This window comes from Vulpes vulpes, chromosome 6, assembly GCF_048418805.1.
Source record: "Vulpes vulpes isolate BD-2025 chromosome 6, VulVul3, whole genome shotgun sequence".
Classification (NCBI taxonomy): Eukaryota; Metazoa; Chordata; class Mammalia; order Carnivora; family Canidae; genus Vulpes; species Vulpes vulpes.
Genome location: NC_132785.1, coordinates 91,196,389 through 91,220,036, shown reverse-complemented (window position 1 = coordinate 91,220,036; position 23,648 = coordinate 91,196,389). Strand labels below are relative to the sequence as shown.

The 23,648-nt window shown below is 37.9% G+C and overlaps 1 protein-coding gene and 1 pseudogene across 1 annotated transcript in view; both read left to right on the top strand.

The window, feature by feature from the left end:
- BMP4 (bone morphogenetic protein 4) overlaps nucleotides 1–23,648 on the top strand; it is a 190,821-nt gene that overhangs the window by 118,770 nt on the left and 48,403 nt on the right. The gene's annotated exons all lie outside the window — the stretch shown is intronic.
- Nucleotides 5,989–6,611, top strand: LOC112921333 (ferritin heavy chain pseudogene; annotated as a pseudogene).

The window sequence follows — 23,648 nt, the reverse complement described above, 5'->3', positions numbered from 1 at the left end:
CTCTTGGTCCTGTATGTTTTTACTATGAGCATGTATGACTTTCATATATAATAATCATATTTTGCTATTTTAGGATCTTACCAACATCTATTAGACCAGAAAGTTCAGGGATAGAGGCTAAACATGTATATTTAAAAATAACTGTCTGGGTGATTCTGATATATATCCTTTGTTAAGAACCACTAGCTATGATCATTTTTTGTGTCCTAAAGTCCAACATGACTTGGAATGAAACTTAAGAATTTCCATTATGGAAGGGGTTCCCATCTCTAAGAATCTAGGTAGCTTTATAAGCATGAATAATTGGAAATTTTCAAAAGAAGGGCCTATCCCTGTGATATTCTAAAGGGTTCATGGTTGGATTGACCATACTTAGTAGGAACTGAATTGTGACATCACACTAAGAGGGAATAGTAACTATATGGTTGGCATACCTATATTGCCCACTACCGTGTCCATAAAAAAAAAAAAAAGAAAGAAGACATTGCTAATCAATCTTCACACTTGTTTTTAGTGAGCCCTCACATACCTCAGAATCCTTTTTATCAGAACTCATCATCCCAGATAACTACCATCTATCCTTGATTTGCAATGCCAAATGAAACCTATTGTAGTGGCCTTCTGTTTGTGATCTTTCTGGCATGATTTCCCCACTTTTTCAGAATACAAAACCCTTCTTTCCTATGAGCAACCCATTCCATATGGCTTTCCATATAGGCCTGACTATACTCCCTGCTCCAGCTACAGAAGTGGAAACATCACCTACACTGCTCACATAAATAAGAGAATCCATCCTATAGGCTACACTGATTGGTACAAGGATAGGTACATGATCAAGTCAGATCAATAAATTATTCTTTCCTGGGACTTTCTCTTGAAGTTATTTGGGAAACAAAAAACATGTTTCTCCCTCTTGGTTATTGAGCTTATATAGATTTTGAGTCTTCAGCTTTCAGCCATCATCTTGTTGGTGATCTAGAAAAAAATCTGTTGAAAAAGTCCCCATCAAAGAAGGAAGTGAGAGACACTCCTGATATTGTCATTTATGATCCTGATCCAGGTATACCTGAAGCCAGATGGATCTTCCCAACCGTCTATTTATGTGAGTTAATAAATTCCTTTAATTTGCCTATATTTGTTTGAGTTAGGTTAATGCCACTTGCAGTAAAGAATCTTTATTAATTATACCTGTTCCCCTTTCTTATCCCTGGGTGTGAAAATCTGTGCTTGAGCTTCTTTTCGATTTTCTATCCTTTCTTTCTATTTGTGAGCCTTTCTTTGTATTTCTTGATTTGGCTCCTGTATTTGAGAATGGAATATACTCAAAAGCCAGATGGGGTAGAGGATGTTGGTTTGTTGTTGCTATTGTCATTATTAAGGTTAAAGCAAGAAATTCCTATTGTAAATCAATTCTATTAGAATTAGAATCAGAGATGAATTAGGATCTTGATAGGCAATGAGGAAAACTGTGGGTCAGCTCATACATAGAATGATAGAATCTTAAAGGAAGAAGAGACCTAAGCAATTCAATATTCTCTTTTTACAAAAGAGGAAACTGAGATGCAGAAGGTTAATCCATTTGTCCAAGGTCATAGAGTCTAGCCTATAGTCCAGATCTTCCTGGCTTTATCTGATGTTCTTTCACTGCATTGTGCTGCCTTATTTCTGGGTTGAAAACAGTAAAACTGGGTCATTATTAAATGACTAGATGTAATGTTAAAAAATCATTAACATCATCACCAATCAGTGAATGAGCAGTTTAATCAAAATTCAGCATTTACAACTGCATTACAAATCAGCAAAAGAAAATAAGTAGACCACATTAAACATAACCTCATACATAACTAAACTGAAGTTTTTAAATCTGTGATTCAAAGTCCAGATTTTTCCAATCTTCCAAATTTGGTATCCCTACTCTTTTAAACGTTGAGGAAAATTTTTGAAAGTTTCTTCCAGCCTTGCCATACTGTATACATACAGATAGACTAGTGATTTCCTTTTGTGTTATGTGTGTGTGTGATTTCCTCTGAAATGGAAATGCTTATAGAAATGACTGCATCAACAAACTACTTTTGGGGTTATTTTCAAGTAAGTAATAGATTATTGGCAGTTCAGAAAAAGTCTGTATTTATATCTTGAGATTTTTTTTGTTAACTCCTTACATTCCTGAGAGAGATATATGACCTATAGAGCAATGAATCATTTCATTCCAAATACATAGACTCATGGCATTTAGGGTGAGAGGGTTATTTAGAAACTGCTTAGTTCAACATTTATTGATGAGGATTCCAAGACCCAGGGAAATTAATTGACTGTATGCCACTATGAGCAGGGAGCTATTATGAATCCTTCCATAATGTCATCTGATATTAACTTTTTCTTATAAATCTGAATTTTCATGAAAATTTTGAAGCTTGATGGCAAGTAAGAAAATATATCAAAATATATGATTTTTACTTATTAGTATTGATTTAAATATTTAAATAACATGAAAGAACTATTTGAGTGCTTAATTAAGCTAACATATATTTCTTACTTTTCTATTTCCCTTCCCAACCACACTCCAAAAAGCAACAATAATTATTCCAAAAACATTTTTCCCATATTTAATATTTTATAATCTGATATTAGGGGAATATAATCAACATATAGTCTCATAAAATATTTTGTGTAATACGCACTTAAACTTATGAGGTGTTTGTATTCTAAAGCATTTGGCGTATGGTCTAATAGTCTCCCATATTGACATATGCAGAATTCCAGAACAGTCTGAACACCTCTTCAGGTCCAGTTGATGAAATTAAGCATGTCAAGCACATGAAAAGCTTGCAGCAAAGGTGACCTCCAAAGCAAGCAAGCGAGCAAGCACCCTGGGTCACCAGGCCTCTGAAGTAAAGACTCAAAAAGGACCTCTCCCCACTCTGCCTTGCAAGGAAAGGCAGCTCTTCAATGGGAGAAAAACAATTAGAAAATTAGCATCTTGATCCAAGGAAAGCTGAATAGGGGAAACAGATGTCTCTTACCTAATTCTGTATTTTTTATTCTTTCAGGTGAGAAAGAAAGCCTTTTGGGAACTGGTAGGCTTTATGTATCACAGTAGTATTGTCTTGCAAACCACAGAGAAGTGAGTCTCAGACAGGATGGTCAGTAGAGTTGCCCCAGAAACTTCTAGCTGCTGCAAACCTAGGCCTAGAGTTTTTGGTTTTGTTTTGTTTTTGTTTTTGTTTTTGTTTTTTTTAGAAGTTGCTTTTTTATTTTTTAGGAAACTTAAATAAGAATTTAAAAGTGTGTGAAACCAAAAAATTTTTCTTTGAACAGTGTCAATTCATCATAATATTTACTCTGCTCTGGATTTTGCTAGCTACTAGGGCTACAGAAATGAAATTCCACTTCTTAACATTTATTTTAAAAAGTAAATATTATAAGAGTACAATAATAGGTTAGAAAGGTGTTCACTGTAGCATTTATTACAATAGCAAAACATTGGCAACAATCGGAACAACCATCACTATGGAATTTGCTAAATTATGTTGTATTCACATAGAAATAAAGTTATCTTTTAAAAAGTACAGAAATTTGTTGTTTTTCTTCTAATTTTCAATTGGATGAGATAGTATATGTAAGAAACTCCAAAATATATGCTCTCGGAAAGCAATTTTACTGGAGAAAGAGTTAATCATGAAGAAAAGAAAATCCTTTTCCTTCCTTCCTTCCTTCCTTCCTTCCTTTCTTCCTTCCTTCCTTCCTTCCTTCCTTCCTTCTCTTTTTCTTTCTTTACTTCTCTTTCTTTCTTTTCTTTCTTTCTTTCTTTCTTTCTTCTCTTTCTTTCTTTCTTTCTTTCTCTTTCTTTCTCTTTCTTTCTCTCTTTCTTTCTCTCTTTCTTTCTCTCTTTCTCTTTCTTTCTTTCTTTCTTTCTTTCTTTCTTTCTTTCTTTCTTTCTTTCTTTCTTTCTTTCTTTCTTTCTTTCTTTCTTTCTTTTCTTTTCTTTTCTTTCTTTCTCATTTACACTTCTTCTGGGTAAAGAAATTCTATGCTGTAACAAGACCAGCTGGGGTTCCCATCTGAGAGATTGTTTCTCTATTTGTAAGACTGACCAACCTAATCATTGAGTCAGGGAACGTTCCAGCTGGACATAATTATTCTGTGTGAATGGGGCCCTAGTAGATTGAATTATCCTGAGCATTGACCAGGGCACCTAGCTGGTGACTGTATATTATGGGATACTTCATTTAGGACATTAAAAGACACAGGCATTGGTATAGAAACAAAAAGAACCTATATATAAGTTTACTTAGAGTTGTCTTTGCCCATATGTCAATTATTAAAACATGCACTAATACACATGAGGCTTTCTTAAATCATTTGTAGTCTACTAATGACAATTAATAAACTAGTCAAATCTTAACTAACTGGAGAGGTGAGGTCTCACTTCACTGGTCTCTTTTGATTTGTTTTCTTTCTATCTCCAGCATTTGCTGTCTGTTTCTTAAGGCTTTGTCCTTGGTTTTCATCTTTTGGTTGCAGGATTTCAAACATTCATTCTGTACCTACTCAAGATCCAATTGTTATAGAACAAGGACTTTGTACTCTCAACTATAGAAAAGTTATATGTTGCTGCCCCATCATGATTTCACTACTCCCTTTTGACTTCTGTAATTTGTGCATCACTTTATTCTGTGTGTGTGGCAACTCTTCATTCATTTATTTATTCATCAAATATTTTATGGAATGCCTACTTTGTACCACATCCTATTGTACAGATAATAAGATTTGTTTTTTACTCTCTGGCCATATAACAAATTTCATAAGTTACAAAGCCTTGAAAATTACTCAGAATATATTTTCTAAAAACAACAGAATTAAATTAGAAATAAACAGCAAAAAACTATCTAAAAAGTTCTCAAATGCTTGGGTTGGACAATATATTTCCAACTAATTTATGGATCAAGCAAGTCAATCACAATGGAAATTAGAAGATATTTTAAACTGAATAGTAATGAAGATATTTCAAATTTAAAGGAAACAGTTAAGGCAGTGCACAGTCAGAAATTTCTTTCTTTTTTTAAATTATTTTTTGTGTATTTTTTATTGGAGTTCAATTTTCCAACATATAGTATAACACCCAGTGCTCATCCTGTCAAGTGCCCCCCCTCAGTGCCCATCACCCAGTCACCCCATCCCCCCACCCACCTCCCCTACCACTACCCCTTGTTCGTTTTCCAGAGTTAGGACAGACAGATATTTATACTTAAAAGTGCTTATACTTAAAAGTGCTTATGTTAGAAAAGGAGAAAGTTTGAAAATCAGTAATCTACACTTCCACATTAAAATAACAGAAAAAGGAGGAATTTTAACCAAAATTAAGTAGAAAAATTAATAAGGATAAGAATGGAAATCAATGCTATAGGAAATGGATGGACAATAGAGAAAAGTAACAAAAGTAAAAACTGTTCTTTGAAAAGATGAATAACATATGATTAAGACAATGAGAAAACACAAGGCACTATTGTGTGAATGAAAGAGAGGTTATCTGGGGCACCTGGGTGGCTCAGTGGTTGAGTGTCTACCTTTGGCTCAGGTCGTGATCCTGGGGTCCTGGGATTGAGTCCTGTGTTAAGTTCCCCTCAAGAAGCCTGCTTCTCCCTCTGCCTGCCCCGCCTCGCAGGTGCGTCTCTGCCTCTCTCTCTCTGTGTCTCTGACGAATAAATAAATAGAAAGAAAGAAAGAAAGAAAGAAAGAAAGAAAGAAAGAAAAGAGGGATCATCGTTGCAGATCCTAGAAGTATTAAAAGGATAGTAAAGGACTGTTATGAATAATTTTATTCAAATAACTTCAAGAACATAAATGAACAGGAACTCAAAAGCAATACTTTATTTTTTAGCGATATTGCAAAGATATTTGACTATCACAAACTCGAAACATAGAAGAATGGTGACTCCTTCTAGCCTTATGCAACTATCCCAAATGACCAGTGAAGACAAGGCCGCCATGATGACCGCGTCCCCCTCGCAGGTGCACCAGAACTACCACCAGGACTCAGAGGCCGCCATCAACTGCCAGATCAACTTGGAGCTCTATGAGTCTTACGTCTACTTGTCCATGTCTTATTACTTTGATCTTGATGATGTGGCTTTGAAGAACTTTGCCAAATATTTTCTCCACCAATCTTATGAGGAGAGGGAACATGCTGAGAAACTGATGAAGCTGCAGAACCAATGAGGTGGTCGAATCTTCCTTCAGGATATTAAGAAACCAGACCGTGACGATTGGGAGAATGGGCTGAATGCAATGGAGTATGCATTACACTTGGAAAAGAGCGTGAATCAGTCACTACTGGAACTGCACAAACTGGCCACTGATAAAAATGACCCCCACTTGTGTGACTTCATTGAGACTAATTACCTGAATGAGCAGGTGAAATCCATCAAATAATTGGGTGACCATGTAACCAACCTGCGCAAGATGGGGGCTCCCGAATCTGGCATGGCAGAGTATCTCTTTGACAAGCACACCCTGGGAAACAGTGATAGTGAGAGCTAAGCCTTAGGCTGTCTTCCCATAGCCACAGGGTGACTTCCCTGGTCACCGAGGCAGTGCATGCATCATGCATGTTGGGGTTACCTTTACCTTTTTTATAAGTTGTACCAAAACATCTACTTCTTTCGTTTGTATCATTCCTTCAAATAAAGTAATTTGGTACCCCCCCCCCCCAAAAAAAAACTGGCGCCATCTTTTTGGAGAATTCCATTGGATTCTTGAGAAATTGTTTAGGTAGGAACTCCAGTTAGCTGCTATCCCGATGTGGGCTCTATTTAGTTTGCTACAGAACTGCATATCATAAATTGCATATTATCTTATCTGACAAGCCATAAGGTTGAGTGTGCCTAGCAGCACTTTCTCAACAAGGTATGTGGGACCCATGAGACTGAGCTCTAAAAGACCTAAAGGTACTGGTAATCTATGTGAACAGATGGTGCCCATTTTAAGTATTCCCACCTTTGATGCATAACCGTATCTCCTTCAACCCACTGATATAGCCTCATGGGTGGGAAGAGCACCCTAAGACCATTTAAATAAGGAAACAAAACATTAAACATGATTTATGGATGATGATTCTGCAGTATATGCAGACTGCTGTACTTATTAACCTCAGTTGTGTGTGATGATAATGATAAATTGACAATGATGAAAATCGACAATGATGACAATCGACAATGATAAAGAGAAATTCTCCTTCTGGGCAGAATTGTAAGTGGTACATCTTTTTGTTCACATTTCTTGGAAACCGGGACATCCTGGGTTAGAGTCTAAGTCAATAATCAGGGGCTAGTGTTTGTCTGAATGGACAGAGACTAGAAAAAAATAATACGGGAAGATTGGCAATAAGAAGGTCTAGGGCTAGAGTAAGTGGATGGAAACTTTTGACATACCAAGGGCAGGTGGTAGAAGTGGTCTGCTCCAGGTGCAAGCAGTTTTTAAAACGTAAATCAACAAGACTTTTTGAGGGAGGTATATTGTATCACTGACATTGTTTAGAATTGCCAGTACATGCTGCTAATAAAAAGAAGACTAATTTATAGTTGGCCTTATTATTATTTTTAAATTATCTGCAAACAGTGCACCCCCTTATCACCTGCACCTGGTGAGCCACTACCATTGTCCTGTCTTTGACCTGGAGTGTGACAATATTTGCGATTATTTATGAATGCTGACCAAGTATCCTCACAACTGAGGACCTTCTCAATAATCAGATGGCCAAAGGATGAACCAGATGACCCACTCCAAGAAGTCAGTCAGCAGCTACTTTCCTTGGTGATTCCAAGTGATTCCTCATTGAGTTCATGGAGAGTATGGCAGTGGGGATGGAAGTTATGAATGGGGTCTGGCCCCTACCTCTGTAGGATACCCAGTGCATCAACAGCAGATATCAACCCTAAGCCCTATTATGTCACCGAATCTCAGTATCACTAGCCAGCCACCTGGTGGCAGAATAATGATATTGGACTCCTATTGGTGAGGACCAGAATGTATGATTATTGGAATAGACAGTCTTAAATGAAATAGCCTTGCTTAAAGCAGTCAACTTATAAAACTAGGAAAGATATAAATGAATGAATGAAATTGAAGAACAATATAATAGAGATGAAAGTACAAATACTTTTAAGCTGTAAAAACCACAAAAATATTTTAGTAATAAAATCAAAAGGACATAAAATGAAAAGACTTATGAAATAGACAAAAACTATTGCTATTCTGGAATCCCTGGGTGGTTCAGCGGTTTGGCGCCTGCCTTTGGCCCAGGGCGCGATCCTGGAGTCCCGGGATCGAGTCCTGCATCGGGCTCCCTGCATGGAGCCTGCTTCTCCTTCTGCCTTTGTGTCTGCCTCTCTCTCTCTCTCTCTCTGTGTCTATCATAAATAAATAAATAAATAAATAAATAAATAAATAAATAAATCTTAAAAAAAACCCTATTGCTATTCCATTTATAGTTTAATAGAAAGAGAACATCAAATATATTTGGAGTGAGAAAGGCAACAAAATGGCAGGAAGGAAGGAATTACTTGGGAATTCTATCTAAACAAAAATATATAAATAAACTTGAAAATCTTGATGAAATGTATAATTTTCTAGGTAATTATAAATTATAAGATTGACCAAAGGAGGTGGAATATCCAAAATGGGTTAGAATAAAATGGTCCTCAATGAAAATCACAAAAGGTAGAAAAAGTGTGAAAGACAAAGAATAAAAAACAAGGGCAACCCATTGAAAATAGTAACAAATATAGTAGCTGTTAATCTAGCTATATCAGTAATCACTATAAATGTCAACGGTCTAAATACATAAATTAAAAGACAGAGATTGGGGGTGCCTGGCTGGCTCAGTTAGGGGACCATGACTCTTGATCTGAGGTTTGTGAATTTAAACCCCATATTGGGTGTAGAGGTTACTTAAAACAGAGCAAAAAACACACCCTTAAAAAGACAGATGTTTTGTCTATAATAAACTCACTTTAGGGCAGCCCCGGTGGCACAGCGGTTTAGCGCCGCCTGCAGCCCGGGGGTGTGATCCTGGAGACTCGGGATCGAGTCCCACGTCCAGCTCCCTGCATGGAGCCTGCTTCTCTCTCTGCCTGTGTCTCTGCCTCTCTCTCTCTGAATAAATAAATAAAATCTTTAAAAAAAAAAACTCACTTTAAATATAAAGACATGTATATATATAAAAGTGAAATGATGGAGATATACTATGCTTTTATTATCTAAAAATAAGATTAGAGTAACTATATTAATTTTAGAGCAGACTTAAGAGCAAGGAAAATTATCAGGGATAATGAGGAGCATTATATAATGATAAAGAGGTCAATACTTCAATAAGACATAATACTTAATGTATATATGCCTAATAGCACAGCATCAAAACATGAGTCAAAAATTGATAGAAATGCAAGGAGAAATAGATGAATCCACTATTATAGTTGGAGACATTAACACTTCTCTATCAGAAATGAACAGATCCAGCAAGCAGAAAATCAGTAAGTACATAGTTGAATTCAACAGCACCTCATTCAGCTGAATATAACTGACATCTATAGACTACTTCATCCAATGGCAGCAGATTAAACATTCTTTTCAAGGTCATATGGAACATTCACCAAGAGAGACCACATTTTGGGTCAAAAGTACAACTAAATAAGGATAAAGAATAGAAATCATACAATGTCTGCTTTCAGACTTTATGAAATTGAACTAAAAGTCAATAATAGAAATGTAGCTGAAAAATTTTAGAATATTTGGAGATTAAACAGGACAACTCTAAGTAACACGAGTCAAAGAGGAAATCTCAAGAGAAATATAAAAATATTCTTAACTAAATTAAAATGACAGTGCAACTTATCAAAATTTATGGAATATAGCAAAAACAGTGCTTACAAGTAAATTTATAGCATTAAATGCATGTATTGGAAACAAGAAACATCTAAAATTAGTAGTCTAAGTTTCCACCTTAGACAACTAGGAAAACAAGAGCAAATTAAATATAAAATAAGCAGAAGAAAAAAATCATAAAAATTAGAGCAAAAATAAAATAAATTAAAAACAAGAAGTCAGTAGAGAAAATTAACAAAATCTAAAGCTGGTTCTTTGAAAAGACCAATAAAATCAATAAGCCTCCAATCAGCTAACTAGGAAAAAAAAAAGAAAACACAAATTGCTAATATCAGAAATAAAAGAGGGAACATCGTTATATCATGGATGTTAAAAGGATAATAAAGGAGTATTATGAACACTTCTATGCCCATAAACTTAATAACCTAGATGAAATGTACCCATTCCTTGAAAGACACAATCTGCTAAACTCACTCAAGAAGAAATAGATAATCTGGTTAATTCTGTATCTATTAAAGAAATTGAAATTTTAGATAAAAGACCAAGGGAATGATCTGTGAAGAAATAATTAAAAAGCTAGACTTCATTGAAATTAAAAACTTATGCTCTGAGAAAGACAACGTCAACATAAAGATAAGACATGCCAGTCTACAAGAAAATATTTGCAAAAGATACATTTGCTATAGGATTGTTATACAAAATATATAAAGAACTCTTAAAACTCAGCAATGAGAAAATGAACAACTCTATTAAAAAATGAGAACTGAACAGACCTTATCAAAGAAGATATACAGATGGCAAATAAGCATATGAAGAGATGTTCCACATCATACATCATTAGGGAATTGCATATTAAAATAATAACAAGAGGGATCCCTGGGTGGCGCAGCGGTTTGGCGCCTGCCTTTGGCCCGGGGCGCGATCCTGGAGACCCGGGATTGAATCCCACATCGGCCTCCCGGTGCATGGAGCCTGCTTCTCCCTCTGCCTGTGTCTCTGCCTCTCTCTCTCTCTGTGACTATCATAAATAAATAAAAATAAATTTAAAAAAAAATAATAATAATAACAAGATACCACTGCATACCTATCAGAATGTCCAAAATCCACAACACAGACAATACCAAATGCTGATGAGAATATGGAGCAATAGGAACTCTCATTTATTGCTGCTGGGAATGCAAAATGGTGTAGCTACTTTGGAAGACAGCTTGTCATTTTCTTACAAAACTAAACATACTCTTACCGTATGATCCAGCAATTGTGCTCCTTGTTATTTACCTAAATGAATTGAAAACTTCTGTCCACACAAAAACCTGCACATGTGTTATAGCATTTTTTTCATAATTGCCAAAATGTGGAAGCAATTAGGTTGTCCTTCAGTAAGTGAATGGACAAACTGGTACATCCAGACACTAGAATATTATTCAGTGCTAAAAAAGAAAGAAGCCAATCTGAAAAGTTTATGTACTATATGATATTCTTGAAAAGGCAAAATTAAAGAGACAATAAAAAGATCCATGGTTGCCAGGAGCTTGTGGGGAAAGTGGGAGGGATGACTAGATGAAGCACAGAGGATTTTTAGGGCAGTGAACATATTCTGTATAATACCATAATGCTGGATACATGTCTTTATACATTTGTTCAAACCCATAGAGTGTACAACATCAAGAGTGAACCATAATGTAAACTATAGATTTTGAGTGATAATAATGTATTAATGTAGGTTCATGAATTACAACAAATGTGCCAATGTGGTATGGGATATTGATATTAGGGGAGATTGTTCATGTTTTAGGATAGGAGGTATATGGGAAATCTCTGTACTTTGCACTCAGTTTTTCTGTGAACATAAAACTGCTCTAAAAAATAAAGTTTTTTAGAAGTGGAAAAAGGGACAAAATAATAGATGATAAAATTATAGACCAATTTTCGTTTGTGAATACAAATATAAAAATCTTTCTAAAAATTTTACCAAGTAAAATCTAGTGGTGTGTTAATATATCATGACCAATTGGGATTTACCATAGTAAAGCAAGAAAATTTTGATATTAGGAAATATACTAATGTAATTCCCTGTTATCAGATTAAAGTAAAAAAAAAGCTCATGATCTTTCAATAGAAGCTAAAAAAGTGTTAGATATTATGATAAAAAATCATAATTATAATTTTTGATCATTTTCATTTATAATAAAAATCTTTTAAGCTAAGGATAGGAAGAAATATCTTTGATAAAGTATGAGTTATATTTAAGAACTGACAGCAAACTTCATACTTAATGGTGAAGTACTACCATGACAATCAGGAATAAAACATAGATAGTCAGGACACCTGGGTGGCTCAGCCTGCTTCTCCTTCTGCTTCTCTGTCTGTCTGTCTGTCTGTCTCTCATGAGTTTTAAAAGATTTTATTTATTCATGAGAGACACAGAAAGAGAGAGGCAGAGACATAGCAGAGGCTCCCCAGTCCCATGCAGGGAGCCCAATGCGGGACATAGTCCCAGGACTCGATCCCCAGACTCCAGGATCACGCCCTGGGCTGAAGGTGGGCGCTAAACTGCTAAACTGCTGAGCCACCCAGGGATCCCCAATAAATACATCTAAAAAAAAAAAAAAACATGGTCACCATCTGCACTAATGTTTGCCAAGATACAAACAAGAGAAAGGACTAAAAGGTCTAAGTACAGGGGAGAAAAGCAATAAAACTGACATTATTTCCAGTGAAATGATCATCTAACTCAAATTTAAGAAAATAATCAGCATGAATTTTGTGATGGCTATGCATTTCTAACTTATTTGCAAAAGAAACCAATTAGTATATTTAAAAATGAATATTCAATGTATTAGGGTAAGAAACTTTAAAAGTTTAGTTTTCTCTAAGCCTTTAAGTTCAACTTACAAATCTTGTCTTTTTGTAAGTGTTGTTAAATAAGAACAATCACCTTTACTTTTTTTTAAAAAAATGTTTGAGTCACTTAAGTTTTGTAGACAATTCTTTAAAAATTAGTTCTTTTTTAAAGATTTATTTATTTATTTTAGAGAGAGAAAGCACAAGCAGGAGGGGCGGAGGGAGAGACAATCTGAAGCAGACTCTGTGCTGAGTGTGAAGCCTGAGGTGGGGCTCAGTCTCAGAATCATGAGATCACAACCTGAGCTGAAACCAAGACTCAGTTGCTTAACTGACTGTGCTCCCCAGATGCCCCTAAGGCATTCCCAAAATTACACTCTCTTCAGGGAAATAAAATGCACTTATAACTTTGATACATTTAATTTTCTTCAAAGCCTTAAATATGCCTAATATAATAACCAAAACTTTCTAATATGTATACAACTTTTATAAATCTAATAAATTAAACCTGTAAGTGTGGCATAGTTCATATTATTTAACATTCTGATACTGTTTATAAATTTGGTCAAATTCTCTTTCATATTTCAAAGTAAGTCCCTAATTCTTTTTATTATTACTATGTTTTTGTAGGTGGGGGAGGGCAATGGGAGAGGGACAGTCTTAAGCAGGCTGCACACCTGGGGCTTGATATCATGATCTGAGCCAAAATCAAGAGTCAGACACTAAACTGTCTTAGCTACCCGGGTGCCCCCAAATAAATCCCTAATTCTAAAGTCAATTATTCAGCTACACATTTCAAATTGAAGTCACAAGGCTAATCTCTCAGAAACCTAATGGCTGTTCAATATCAAATTTACCAAATTTACCCAAATTATCTTAAATATAACACAAAAGTATCAACAATTTCAGTTTGATTTTCTTTAGAATGTATTAAATTCTAAACTTCCATGAGATTGGAAACACTACCTGAAGTGGTCAGTTTCACCACTGCTAGAAAACTGGCTTTTATCATCTCTAGTAAGCATAGGTTAAGAGAAAGGAACCTGGGATCTGTATATCCAGAGTGATTCTCCCGTCATCACCAATAGATATCTTGACCTCCTTTCATTGTTGCTAAGACAGCAGAGACTCCCAATTATAAACCCTTCAAATGGGATTCATTTCTCTTGGGTTCAAGTTACAAAATACCTAATTCTTCCATCAGATTTAAGTCCACAACCTCCTACTGAGGTTACTAATAACTCTCTTCACCTTAACATGTACTGTCTGATTGAATTCTGTATTTACATGTTCTTTCTCTCTGGTTGGACATAAAATCTTACAGATATTTAAAGGATACATGAATATGTTTCACACCTTTGGTTCTGAGGTCAAAATATTAGTCATACTAATAAAGAGTTTCCAGAGAGGAGCAAAGAGGATTAACTAAAGGAATTTTTAATAAAATGGCTGGATATAAGATATTTGTAGTATCTCTACACCAGCAATTTAGGAAGTGTAATAGCAAAAGCAACAAAAACTATAAAACATCAGGAATAAATCTATCAAGAAATGTGTAAACCTATGTAAATAATACTTTAAAACCTTATTCAAGGATGTAAAAGAAGACCTCAGTAAATGAAGATGGAAATTATATTTCTGAATGAGGGGTTTAACACTGTAAAGCTGTCACATCAGTTGCAAATTAATAAATTCAAATTGTTATTAAATTTGAAAAATGATTCTCAGATATACCAGATTTTTAAAAATGAATGAGGAAACATGAGCTGGACCCTGACTTGTCCAATATCAAATTATTCTTTAAAGCTATAGTAATTAAAGTAAAATACTATTACTCCTAAATAAAGAACAATTGAACAGAATAGAAAATTTCCAAACAGGTGAAGAAATGAATTAGAATTCAGTTTATAATAAAAATGATATTTTTAACCAAAGAAGAAAGAATGAATAAATGGTGTTGGGACAATTTGGAAAAATAAATACAGATATCTACTTCACACTACGATAATTCCAAATGAATTAAAAAACTTCAACTTGAAAAAACGAAATTGCAAGAGTATTAGAAGGAAAAATGGAGAAATATTTCATTGGGGTAAGGTCTTCCTAAGCAACACACAAAACCTAGAATCCACAAAGGAAAAAATGCTGCTTTTTTTCCCATAAAAATATAAAATTTTCCTCAAAGAAGCACTTAAAAAGTTAAAACACAAATAATAGACTGAGATAAAAATATCTGTCAAACATGTAATTAACAATTAGTATCCACAAAATAAAAACATACCTCACAAATAAAAAAGATGAACAACCCAATTGAAAAATGGGGAAAGTACATGAATAGATCGTTGACCTCAGAAAAGTACAAATGGTCTACAAACAAAAAAAATATGATTGGACTCCTTATGAAGGAAATGCAAATAAAAACAACATTGTGTTGTCATTTTTACTGAGTGAATTGGAAAAAAGACTATACCTTGATAATATTCAGCTTTAGCAAGTGTGTGGGGGATGTAAATGCCATTAGACAGTCCTGGTAGAAATATAAATTAATATATTTTGGGCAGTATCTGTCTACATTTGAAATGGATCTTTGACCCTAACAACTTCATTTTTAGAATTCTGTGTTGAAGCATTATTTGTGACTGCAGAGATATTAGAAAAAATTCTTCTGTATCACTCTGATAAAAAATTAAAAACAGTTTAAAGACCCATCAGTAGTAATGTGGCTGGATAAATTATGAGATATCAGTATTATGTGCACCTATTAGAAAGCAAAACATACTCAGTCAAAACAAATATTATTGAATAACACAAATATGGTGAATCCATTAAAAAAGCAAACACCAAAATATATCAGTTACATGTCCCTATATTTATGCCAATGTATAGAGGAAGGACTAGAAATTTTTTTTTTTTTTTTATGATAGTCACAGAGAGACAGAGAGAGAGGCAGAGACATAGGCAGAGGGAGAAACAGGCTCCATGCACGGGGAGCCTGATGTGGGATTCGATCCCGGGTCTCCAGGATCGTGCCCTGGGCCAAAGGCAAGCGCCAAACCACTGCACCACCCAGGGATCCCAAGGACTAGAAATTTATAGACCAAATTGCTGACTTCGGGTCATCTTTAGGGAGTGGAGTTGGAATATTGGGAAAGAGGGTTGTTTTTATAGTTATCTGACTCCTTTAATTCAAAAGCTTTTCAGCTATCATAGCTTTTGGCTAAATAATCAATAAAATAACCTCCTTATTTCTCTAGGATTTTATCCTGGATTTATCTCGAAGCTCCATTAGCAGATGCTACAGACAAGTGGGATCTGAAAGGACATGCAGCATTTGGAATTGTCTCCCCATCATGGACAGTTTAGCTTTGGGAATTGTTAGGGTTTGGTTTATTTATTCATATATTCACCATTCTTTCATTCTGTAAATAGTATGTTGATCAAACTAGACTCATGGAGAGTTAACATCTATTTAGCAGAGCTAGCCCCACTTTCAAGCTCCGGATTAAATTCTGGGCTGGGCTGCTTCACTGATCATCCAGGGAAAAAAATACCCTGCAATTATGACTTGTGTCATAATCATGGCCCCAGTTCACTAATTAATTGTCCAGTCCTATGTAATAACCAAACTCTGAATTTGTGTAGTGTTAAATCACCTTTCTTCCCCAGCTTGAGTCGTACTTCTGGTCGACCCTTCAAAGTAGAAAAGGGGTCACTGTCCATTTCTTCTTACCTGCCTTGCTTTTCTCCTCCTCTCTCCACTGACTATGCAGGGGACCCAAGTGGCGGGGATGACAAAAGACTTGGCAGGTCCTTACTTGACTGTTGCTGTCATCAGCTGACTTTGCCATCTCTGGACCTTGTAAGTTCTTCTGTGGGTTCCTCAGAGACTCCCCTGCAGGGGCCTCTTCAAGTTCAACTTGTTTGATGTGGGTGGTATCCCTTCCCTGGCTGGTCATTCTGCAGCCTCACTGATCACTCGGCTTCTGCATTCTTACACTTTCTTCTGACCTCTGGCAGAAGCTTATTTAGACAGGGCAGGGCCCCATTTTTAATGACAGCAGGACAACATTCTTCTGTGGATTTCACACATTTGGGGGGCTCTCAAAGCACCGGCTTGCAGTTATTACTGTGCTGTACTTGCTGTTAGCCGGCCTCTTGCATTCTCTCCCCCAGGACTTGGAAAAACACACAGCAGGCTTTCCAGATGCTCCCTTTGGAGCCTCTCTCCTTAGAACTAGGATAAGGGGTGGGTACTCCTCTCTCTCTCTCCCCTGGTGGCAGGAGAGCTAAGTAGTGGAGCCACAGGCAGAAGTGGACCCCAGGAAATCCTCTTCTCCAAAGCCCCACTTTAGAGGCTTTCAAGTGAGAGATCTCGAATCCCAGTGAGTCAGACCCTCATGGAGGCCTTGTCTCTGCTCTTTTAAGTCTGCATTATGGGTGAACATATCTAGAGTTGAGAGATTAGTTCTTAATGTTTTCTTTAAGTGTTTACAATCTTGGTTTGCATATTTTGCTAGGATTTCCTTTCTGTTTCCTGTTGGTGCCCCAGTAGAAAATTTCAAATTAACATCCTGTTTCCACTTATTTGCTTGTCTGTTGTAGCAGACAGTTATTGAGTGCCTTTGATATGCCAGCTATAGCTACAGTGATGAATCATTTGAAAGCTTTTAATTCCTATGAATGAGGGAGCAAAAAATTAAAAGAATAGTTTATTTTCAGTCTGTGGTTAGGGACCCAAGTTCAGAAATGATTCTCCTTCCCCCCACTGTTTACACACCAACTCTTGCTTTGTGTTATTTTCTTGGAGCAGGAGCCCCTATATCATAAAATGTGTTTGGGTTAGCCTAGAATAAAGTATTTACTCCTGGGTAAAGAAAGAAATGAATAACCAGCATCTTCTTTGTAACACACATTGGGCTTGGGAATTATAAATAAAAATGATAGTAACTAAGCAGCAACACCTATAGTATGGGGTTTTGGAGTGAGATATACATGGATTGGAATCCTGGTTTCACTATAGTGTGAGCGTCTTCATCTTTCTGAGTTTTATCAGTAGTGTGGTGTGATGGTTAATTTTATGTATCAGGTTGACTAGGCTGCAGTGTGCCCAGACATTTGGTCTAACTGTACTCGGAGTGTGTCTGTGAAGGTGTTTCTGCATGAGATGAACATCTGAATTGATAGACTGAGTGAAGCAGATTGCCCTCCTTTCCATGTTATAATAATAATGGCAACATCAACCACTACCCACTCTGCCTCAGTTACCTTGCCAGACACTGATAGTGATGAAGTTGCTAAGCCCCCTTCCCTTGTGAGTTTACGCTCAGGGTGGTAGGGTGAGGGGGACAGAGGGAAACAAAACACAACCAACATCAAGAGAGTAAATAACTGACTAGAAAACTAACAAGCTGCAGACATGCCAGGAAGGAAATAAAAAGGTGATGGGAATAATGGGTGTGGAGGGGACTTTAATAGGTGGTAAGGAAGGACACAAAGAGAGGTGACATTTAACCAGAAACTGTGAGGATGGAAAGTGGCCATCCACTCACAGGGTGAGGAAGAAAATTCACAACAGAAGAACATAGTTCCTGAGTCAGAAAGGAGTTGGCCCATTCAGGGAACTGAGAGAAAACCAGTGTGTGTGATAAACAGGAGGGGAGAAGGAGAGAGTGCCACTAGGTGAGGTAATAGAGAGATGGGGAGGAGTCAAGCCATGCAGGGCCGTGGAAACCATAATACCAGGTTTGGATTTTATTCTAGGTGTAAAGGGAAGCCATTAAATGTATCTTAGGTTGGAGAGTGACATAAGCCAAGTTCCATTTTAAGAAGATCTAGCTTTCTTGCTGCAACAGATGAGCATGGGTTAGAGGGGAACCAGAGTGGAAGCAGGTAGGAAAGGTTGTATTGGTCTTGCTTGAACAAGCAATGTTTGATAGTGGTCCCAGTTATGGTGGTGGTGAGGGAAATGTGGAGAAAGTAGCAAATTGATGTTATAATTCAGAGATAGAATTAATAATATTTGCTAATAGATTAGTTGTGAACTGAGGAAGCTGGAGAAAGAAAGGATCATCTTGATTTCTAGGTTTAGCAAATGGATGAATGATAATGCTATTGTCTCAGGAGAGCAATTCTGAGACATGGTAGGTGGGCAGAATTAGGAAGGGAACAGGAGCTTTGTGTCAGGTGTATTAAGTCTGATATTTCTGTAGAGATGTAAATAAGGCTATTAAATATGTTAGCCCGAACCAGTAGTTCTCAAACTTCAGGGAGCATCAGAAACACCTGCAGGGCTTGATAAAACAGATTGTCGTCAGGCCCACCTCCAGAGTTTCTGGTTAAGAAGGTTTGGGTGGGGCCTGTGAATTTGCATTTCTAACAAGTTCCCAGGTGATGCTGATGCTGCTGGTCCAGGGTTCCTACTTGAAGAATCACTGGTCTAGACAGAGGATAATTCTAGGAGTCTGGAAGTCATCGGCATGAAGATAACATTTAAATCCATGGGACTAGATGAGATTGCCTAATGAGGCTGTGCAGAGAAACAAGAGAAGGAGGCCCTGGATTAAGTTTTGAGAGGGATTAGAGAAGAAAGACCCAATAAAGGCAGGATTAGAGAAGAAGGAGGAAAACGAAGAGAGCATTGGGTTTCAGAAGCCAGAAGGGTTGAAGGTTTCAGGTTCAGATTGACCGAACATGACAAATACTGTTGAGAAACAGAGTAAATAAGAGGGCAGTGAAGTGTCCATAAACTTATCAATATTAGAATTTCTGTCAAGGGCAAGTACTTTATTAACATTATCTCTCTGAATCCTTCACAAATCCCATCAAAGGAGTACAGTTAACTGAATTTTATAGTTAAGGGAAGTGAGGCTCAGAGACTATACAGTTTGTTAGGGCAACAAAGAGTCTAAACCCCACATTTCTTCTGCTAGCATCTTAGGGAATGCAGTGCTTGCTGCATCCTCTACTTGCAGCTAAAATCTACAAGGCAGGCCAACCTTTGGCAAAACCTAGAAGGATACATTCTGCTCACTCCTCCCCAAGGCATTCACTACCCTCTGGCTGCTCCCAGACAATGGCAACACATGCTCACCTGCTGTCCTGGTTGACTCCCCCTGCTTTCCACACTCACGTCCAACCTGGACTTCTTTCCCTGGCAACAGCATCAACCTGTCTTATTACCAAGTGATAATGGGTAAAAGTGGGTGCTAATTGATGGTGTGCAGTAAAGGTTTCACAATCACCTTTCTTGGGGAAAAAGCCCTGATTTGCAGCATTTGGTGATTTCAAGGCACCACTGGCTGATTTCGGGCCATCAGTGTTAGGAGAACGTAGAGTTGGGAAGAGATGCACATAGTTGGCTCTCTCAAGCTACTGAGAGCTGGATCCAGCACACTGCTGGAATGATTTAACATGTTGATTTTCATGTCACATATTTCCATTCTACACACAGCCTTCTGGAGACAATGTCTTAACCACAAGTTGTGGGAACTCCAGGCCATCTGCCCAGCCACGGGGGGAGATGTTAGGAATAGGGAGGCCAGTGCACAGCCTCTAACCCACAACTCAAAGGCGGTCACCTGCTTCGTCAGTGTCCAACCTAGCCCAGGAGCAGAGGGAATGTCAGTTTAAAAACTGGCGTTGGTATCCCTCTTTGGTTTCCAGGGTTCAAAAATGTTCTTTTATGAGGATTACAGGCTTGTTCTTTGGTGTCAGCAGGCGTTTATGATGGCTGTAGCAGGAATGAGAATTGGGGTCTGGAATAAGCCTTGCTGTTTCTTGCCAGGCTGCAAAGGTTTATGGTGGAGACCAGACATGCGTCTTGCTCATGTCCATATGCTGCTCTGTATCTGGATTAGAGGAGGGGACTGCATCCTCATCCACGCAGGAATGGCAGCCGAGGGCTCAGTCCCAAGGCACGAGGGAATTTTAACTTCCTCATGTAACTTCCATTTGCTTCTTACTCTTTTATTCCTAAAAGCACAGGTCACAGAAGTGATCTCTGGGGAGTTACGTGATGTGATGGTATGGTGGATAGTGTTGTAGTGTTACTTCTCACCCCTCAAGAGGAGGGAATCCAGTCAGTAGGGAATGGGGACAAGTGGGAGGAAGCAGAGGCCTTAATGGAAAGAGGAGAGGAGCCTCAAGAGCTGGAACTTGGCACTTGATGTGGAAGGGGGAGAACAGGGCTGTGAGGTGGGTTGAAAGAGGTGTTTCTTCGCAATCGCAATCGGATTTTATGAGTGTGTTTTGCAAGTGGATGCAGTTAGCTCAGGAGCAAACACTTCTAGGCTCAAGGATGTTTCTCTGAATTGGCGGATAGAGAAGTCTGAGAGTTACACTTCACTGCTTTTTAGGGAGCTGATCACATAGTCAGGTTTTATGCCTAAAGGAAGCTAGAAGGACTGTGGCACTGGCCAAGAGACTTCTAGAAAGCACTTAACCATACGCTATGGTTGAGGTTGATTTTATACCAGCTACCCAAATTTTTATTTCTGGGACCAGTTGTTTTATTGTGTATGAATTACACAGACAAACATCCGTGGGCTGCCAGGGGTACTCACAGGATAATACTTGAAAGTCACATACTCCCATCCAGTGCTCTAGGTGCAAATTTGCTCACACATGCATGCATACAAATGTGTCAAAATAACACTAATATTTATAATAATACTTTGCAATTCTACACTGCCTTTCATCTGTAGATCTCAGGGTACAAGCATTCATTAATTCTCCCAACACTCCTCTGAGGGAGGTAAATATTATTATCCTCCTCTGTACAGATGAAGTAATTGAGGCAGATAAGTGATTTGCCTCAGGCCAGTTAGGGAGTGTGGGTGGAGGACTGAGATTAAGAGCTCAGAGTTCCTAGAGATGTCCATTAGGGAAGAAGCCCAGTGGTCAAAACACACAGGGCACTGTGGGCTTTTGGAGGAGTTCACTTTGTCCTATGAAATCCATCGCCATGGTAGTGAAAGCTGCTTATTAAACATCGACTATGCACTGAGTGCTTTACATATGCTATTTCCTGTCCTCATATTAGAACTGGTATTATCCCCATGGCACAGATGAGGAACTGAGATTTATAGTGGTGAAGTATCTTGTCCAAGATCACATGACTAATAAGTGCCTGGGCTGGAATTCAGACCTAGATCTGTTGGCCTCCCAAGCCCAGGTTCTGTCCCCCAGCGCATACCTCGTGCTCCTTTGAAAATTGCAGTGAGGCACCTTTCTACACCTTTCTACCCTTTCAAGCCTTAGTCTTCAGGCTTTTATTTGCCCTGTCTACTACAGTTTCTTTGCATTTGACTAAATTTTGAGACTGATGCTCATAGAGTGTCTGATCTGGACAGACAAGTTCTAAGCATAGGAAAGGAGATCCTCTGAGGTAAGTTTCACATAAGCCGGAAAAAAATTTAATTATAATTACTTTTTGCTTTATTTTGTGTTATTTCTGGTGAATGTATCAGTTTGGCATCTCTTGACAGAACAAGAAAATGGCCACAAAGAGAGAGGTGGGGAGAGAGAAAGAGCGAGAGCGAGAGCGAGAGAGAGAGAATGTGGATTCTCTTGGGACGGATAGATTTCCAATTGCACTGTCAGAAAAAGAGTCAATGAATGAATCAAAGAGCCAAAGGACTTAGATATTTAAGATAAACCAAGTTTTACTCTGGTCTTGGGTCTGCTCAGTTAGACTGCTCTCAGGAGTTCAGCTGACTCCCAGACCTTCATAACTCAGCTTACAGTCAAAATGATCTATCTTAGGTGCTAGGGTAGCCGTGCAATCTGTGGGGTGGCCAAGGGATTGCTGGAAAGGCCTGGGAGCACATGGAACTGCCAAAGTGGCAAGGAGCTTAGGAAATTGTGCACCTCGGAGACATACCCCAAGGTGCCTGCTAGTCAGTGAGCTTGACCTGGGCAGCTGCCTGCCCTTGGCAGGATTCAAAAGGACCAGCCTGGGGCCACCATTGCCTGGTTAGGGGTGAGGGATGGGGCAGGTAGGGGGGAGCTGGGGCAGAGGAAACTCCCAAGATTCAACCAACCAGATAGAATCTGTACCCTTCGGAATTAGACTCTGCGAAGTCAGCTTTGTAGTATGATACACTTTGTAAGCAAGATAAGGAAAGTCAAGTTTGAGTCACAACTCATTTGAAACTGTATTTTTCTTGGAGAAGTGAGAACTAGCTTATAAAAGTCAGTGATTATACAGGAATCTGAACCCAGCTGACCTGTCTGTTTTGTTTGAATTCTTTTATAATTAGTTTAGTAGTGATCTCAGTGTCCCTTCCCAGCCATCCTCTCTCCTCAACACAATTTAGACCCAGTTTCTACCATGCTGTTGCATATGCTTAAAAGCAAAACTTTAAAGAAATTACTAATCACAAATTGTTTGATTCAGAATCTGCTGGTCTGTCACATGTATGCCTGTTTGTACACACACCCGGTACACACACCTGGGATATATCTGCAGGGCAAGAAACACAGGGATAAAGAGAGAATGTGTGCTATGTGTGTGAAATAGGATGGCCAGTCATCCCGGTTTGCTGGGAATGAAAAGTTTCCTGCGCTGTGGGACTTTCGGTGCTAGAGCAAAAAGAACATAGGGTAAACTGAGACGAGTTGGTCACTCTAGTTCATGAGGATGTTAAACTGAAGGTGAGTCATATTTTTAAGACATCAGATTTTTGAAATGCACTAAGCTGTAACAGACACTTCCCAAAATATAAACATAAGCGTACCTTCCACTGCCCCATGGAGCAAATTAGCACCTACACTATTTACAAGTGGCAATAAACATTGGAAAGCCTGTAGAAGAAGTCAAACATTAATTTTTGTCTATCTTGAAGTCACAGAATAAGGATTCTCCTGGTGGGTTTTTGGGTTTGCTTTTGGGGGGGGTGCAGGAGTGAGTGAAATAGAAAAAA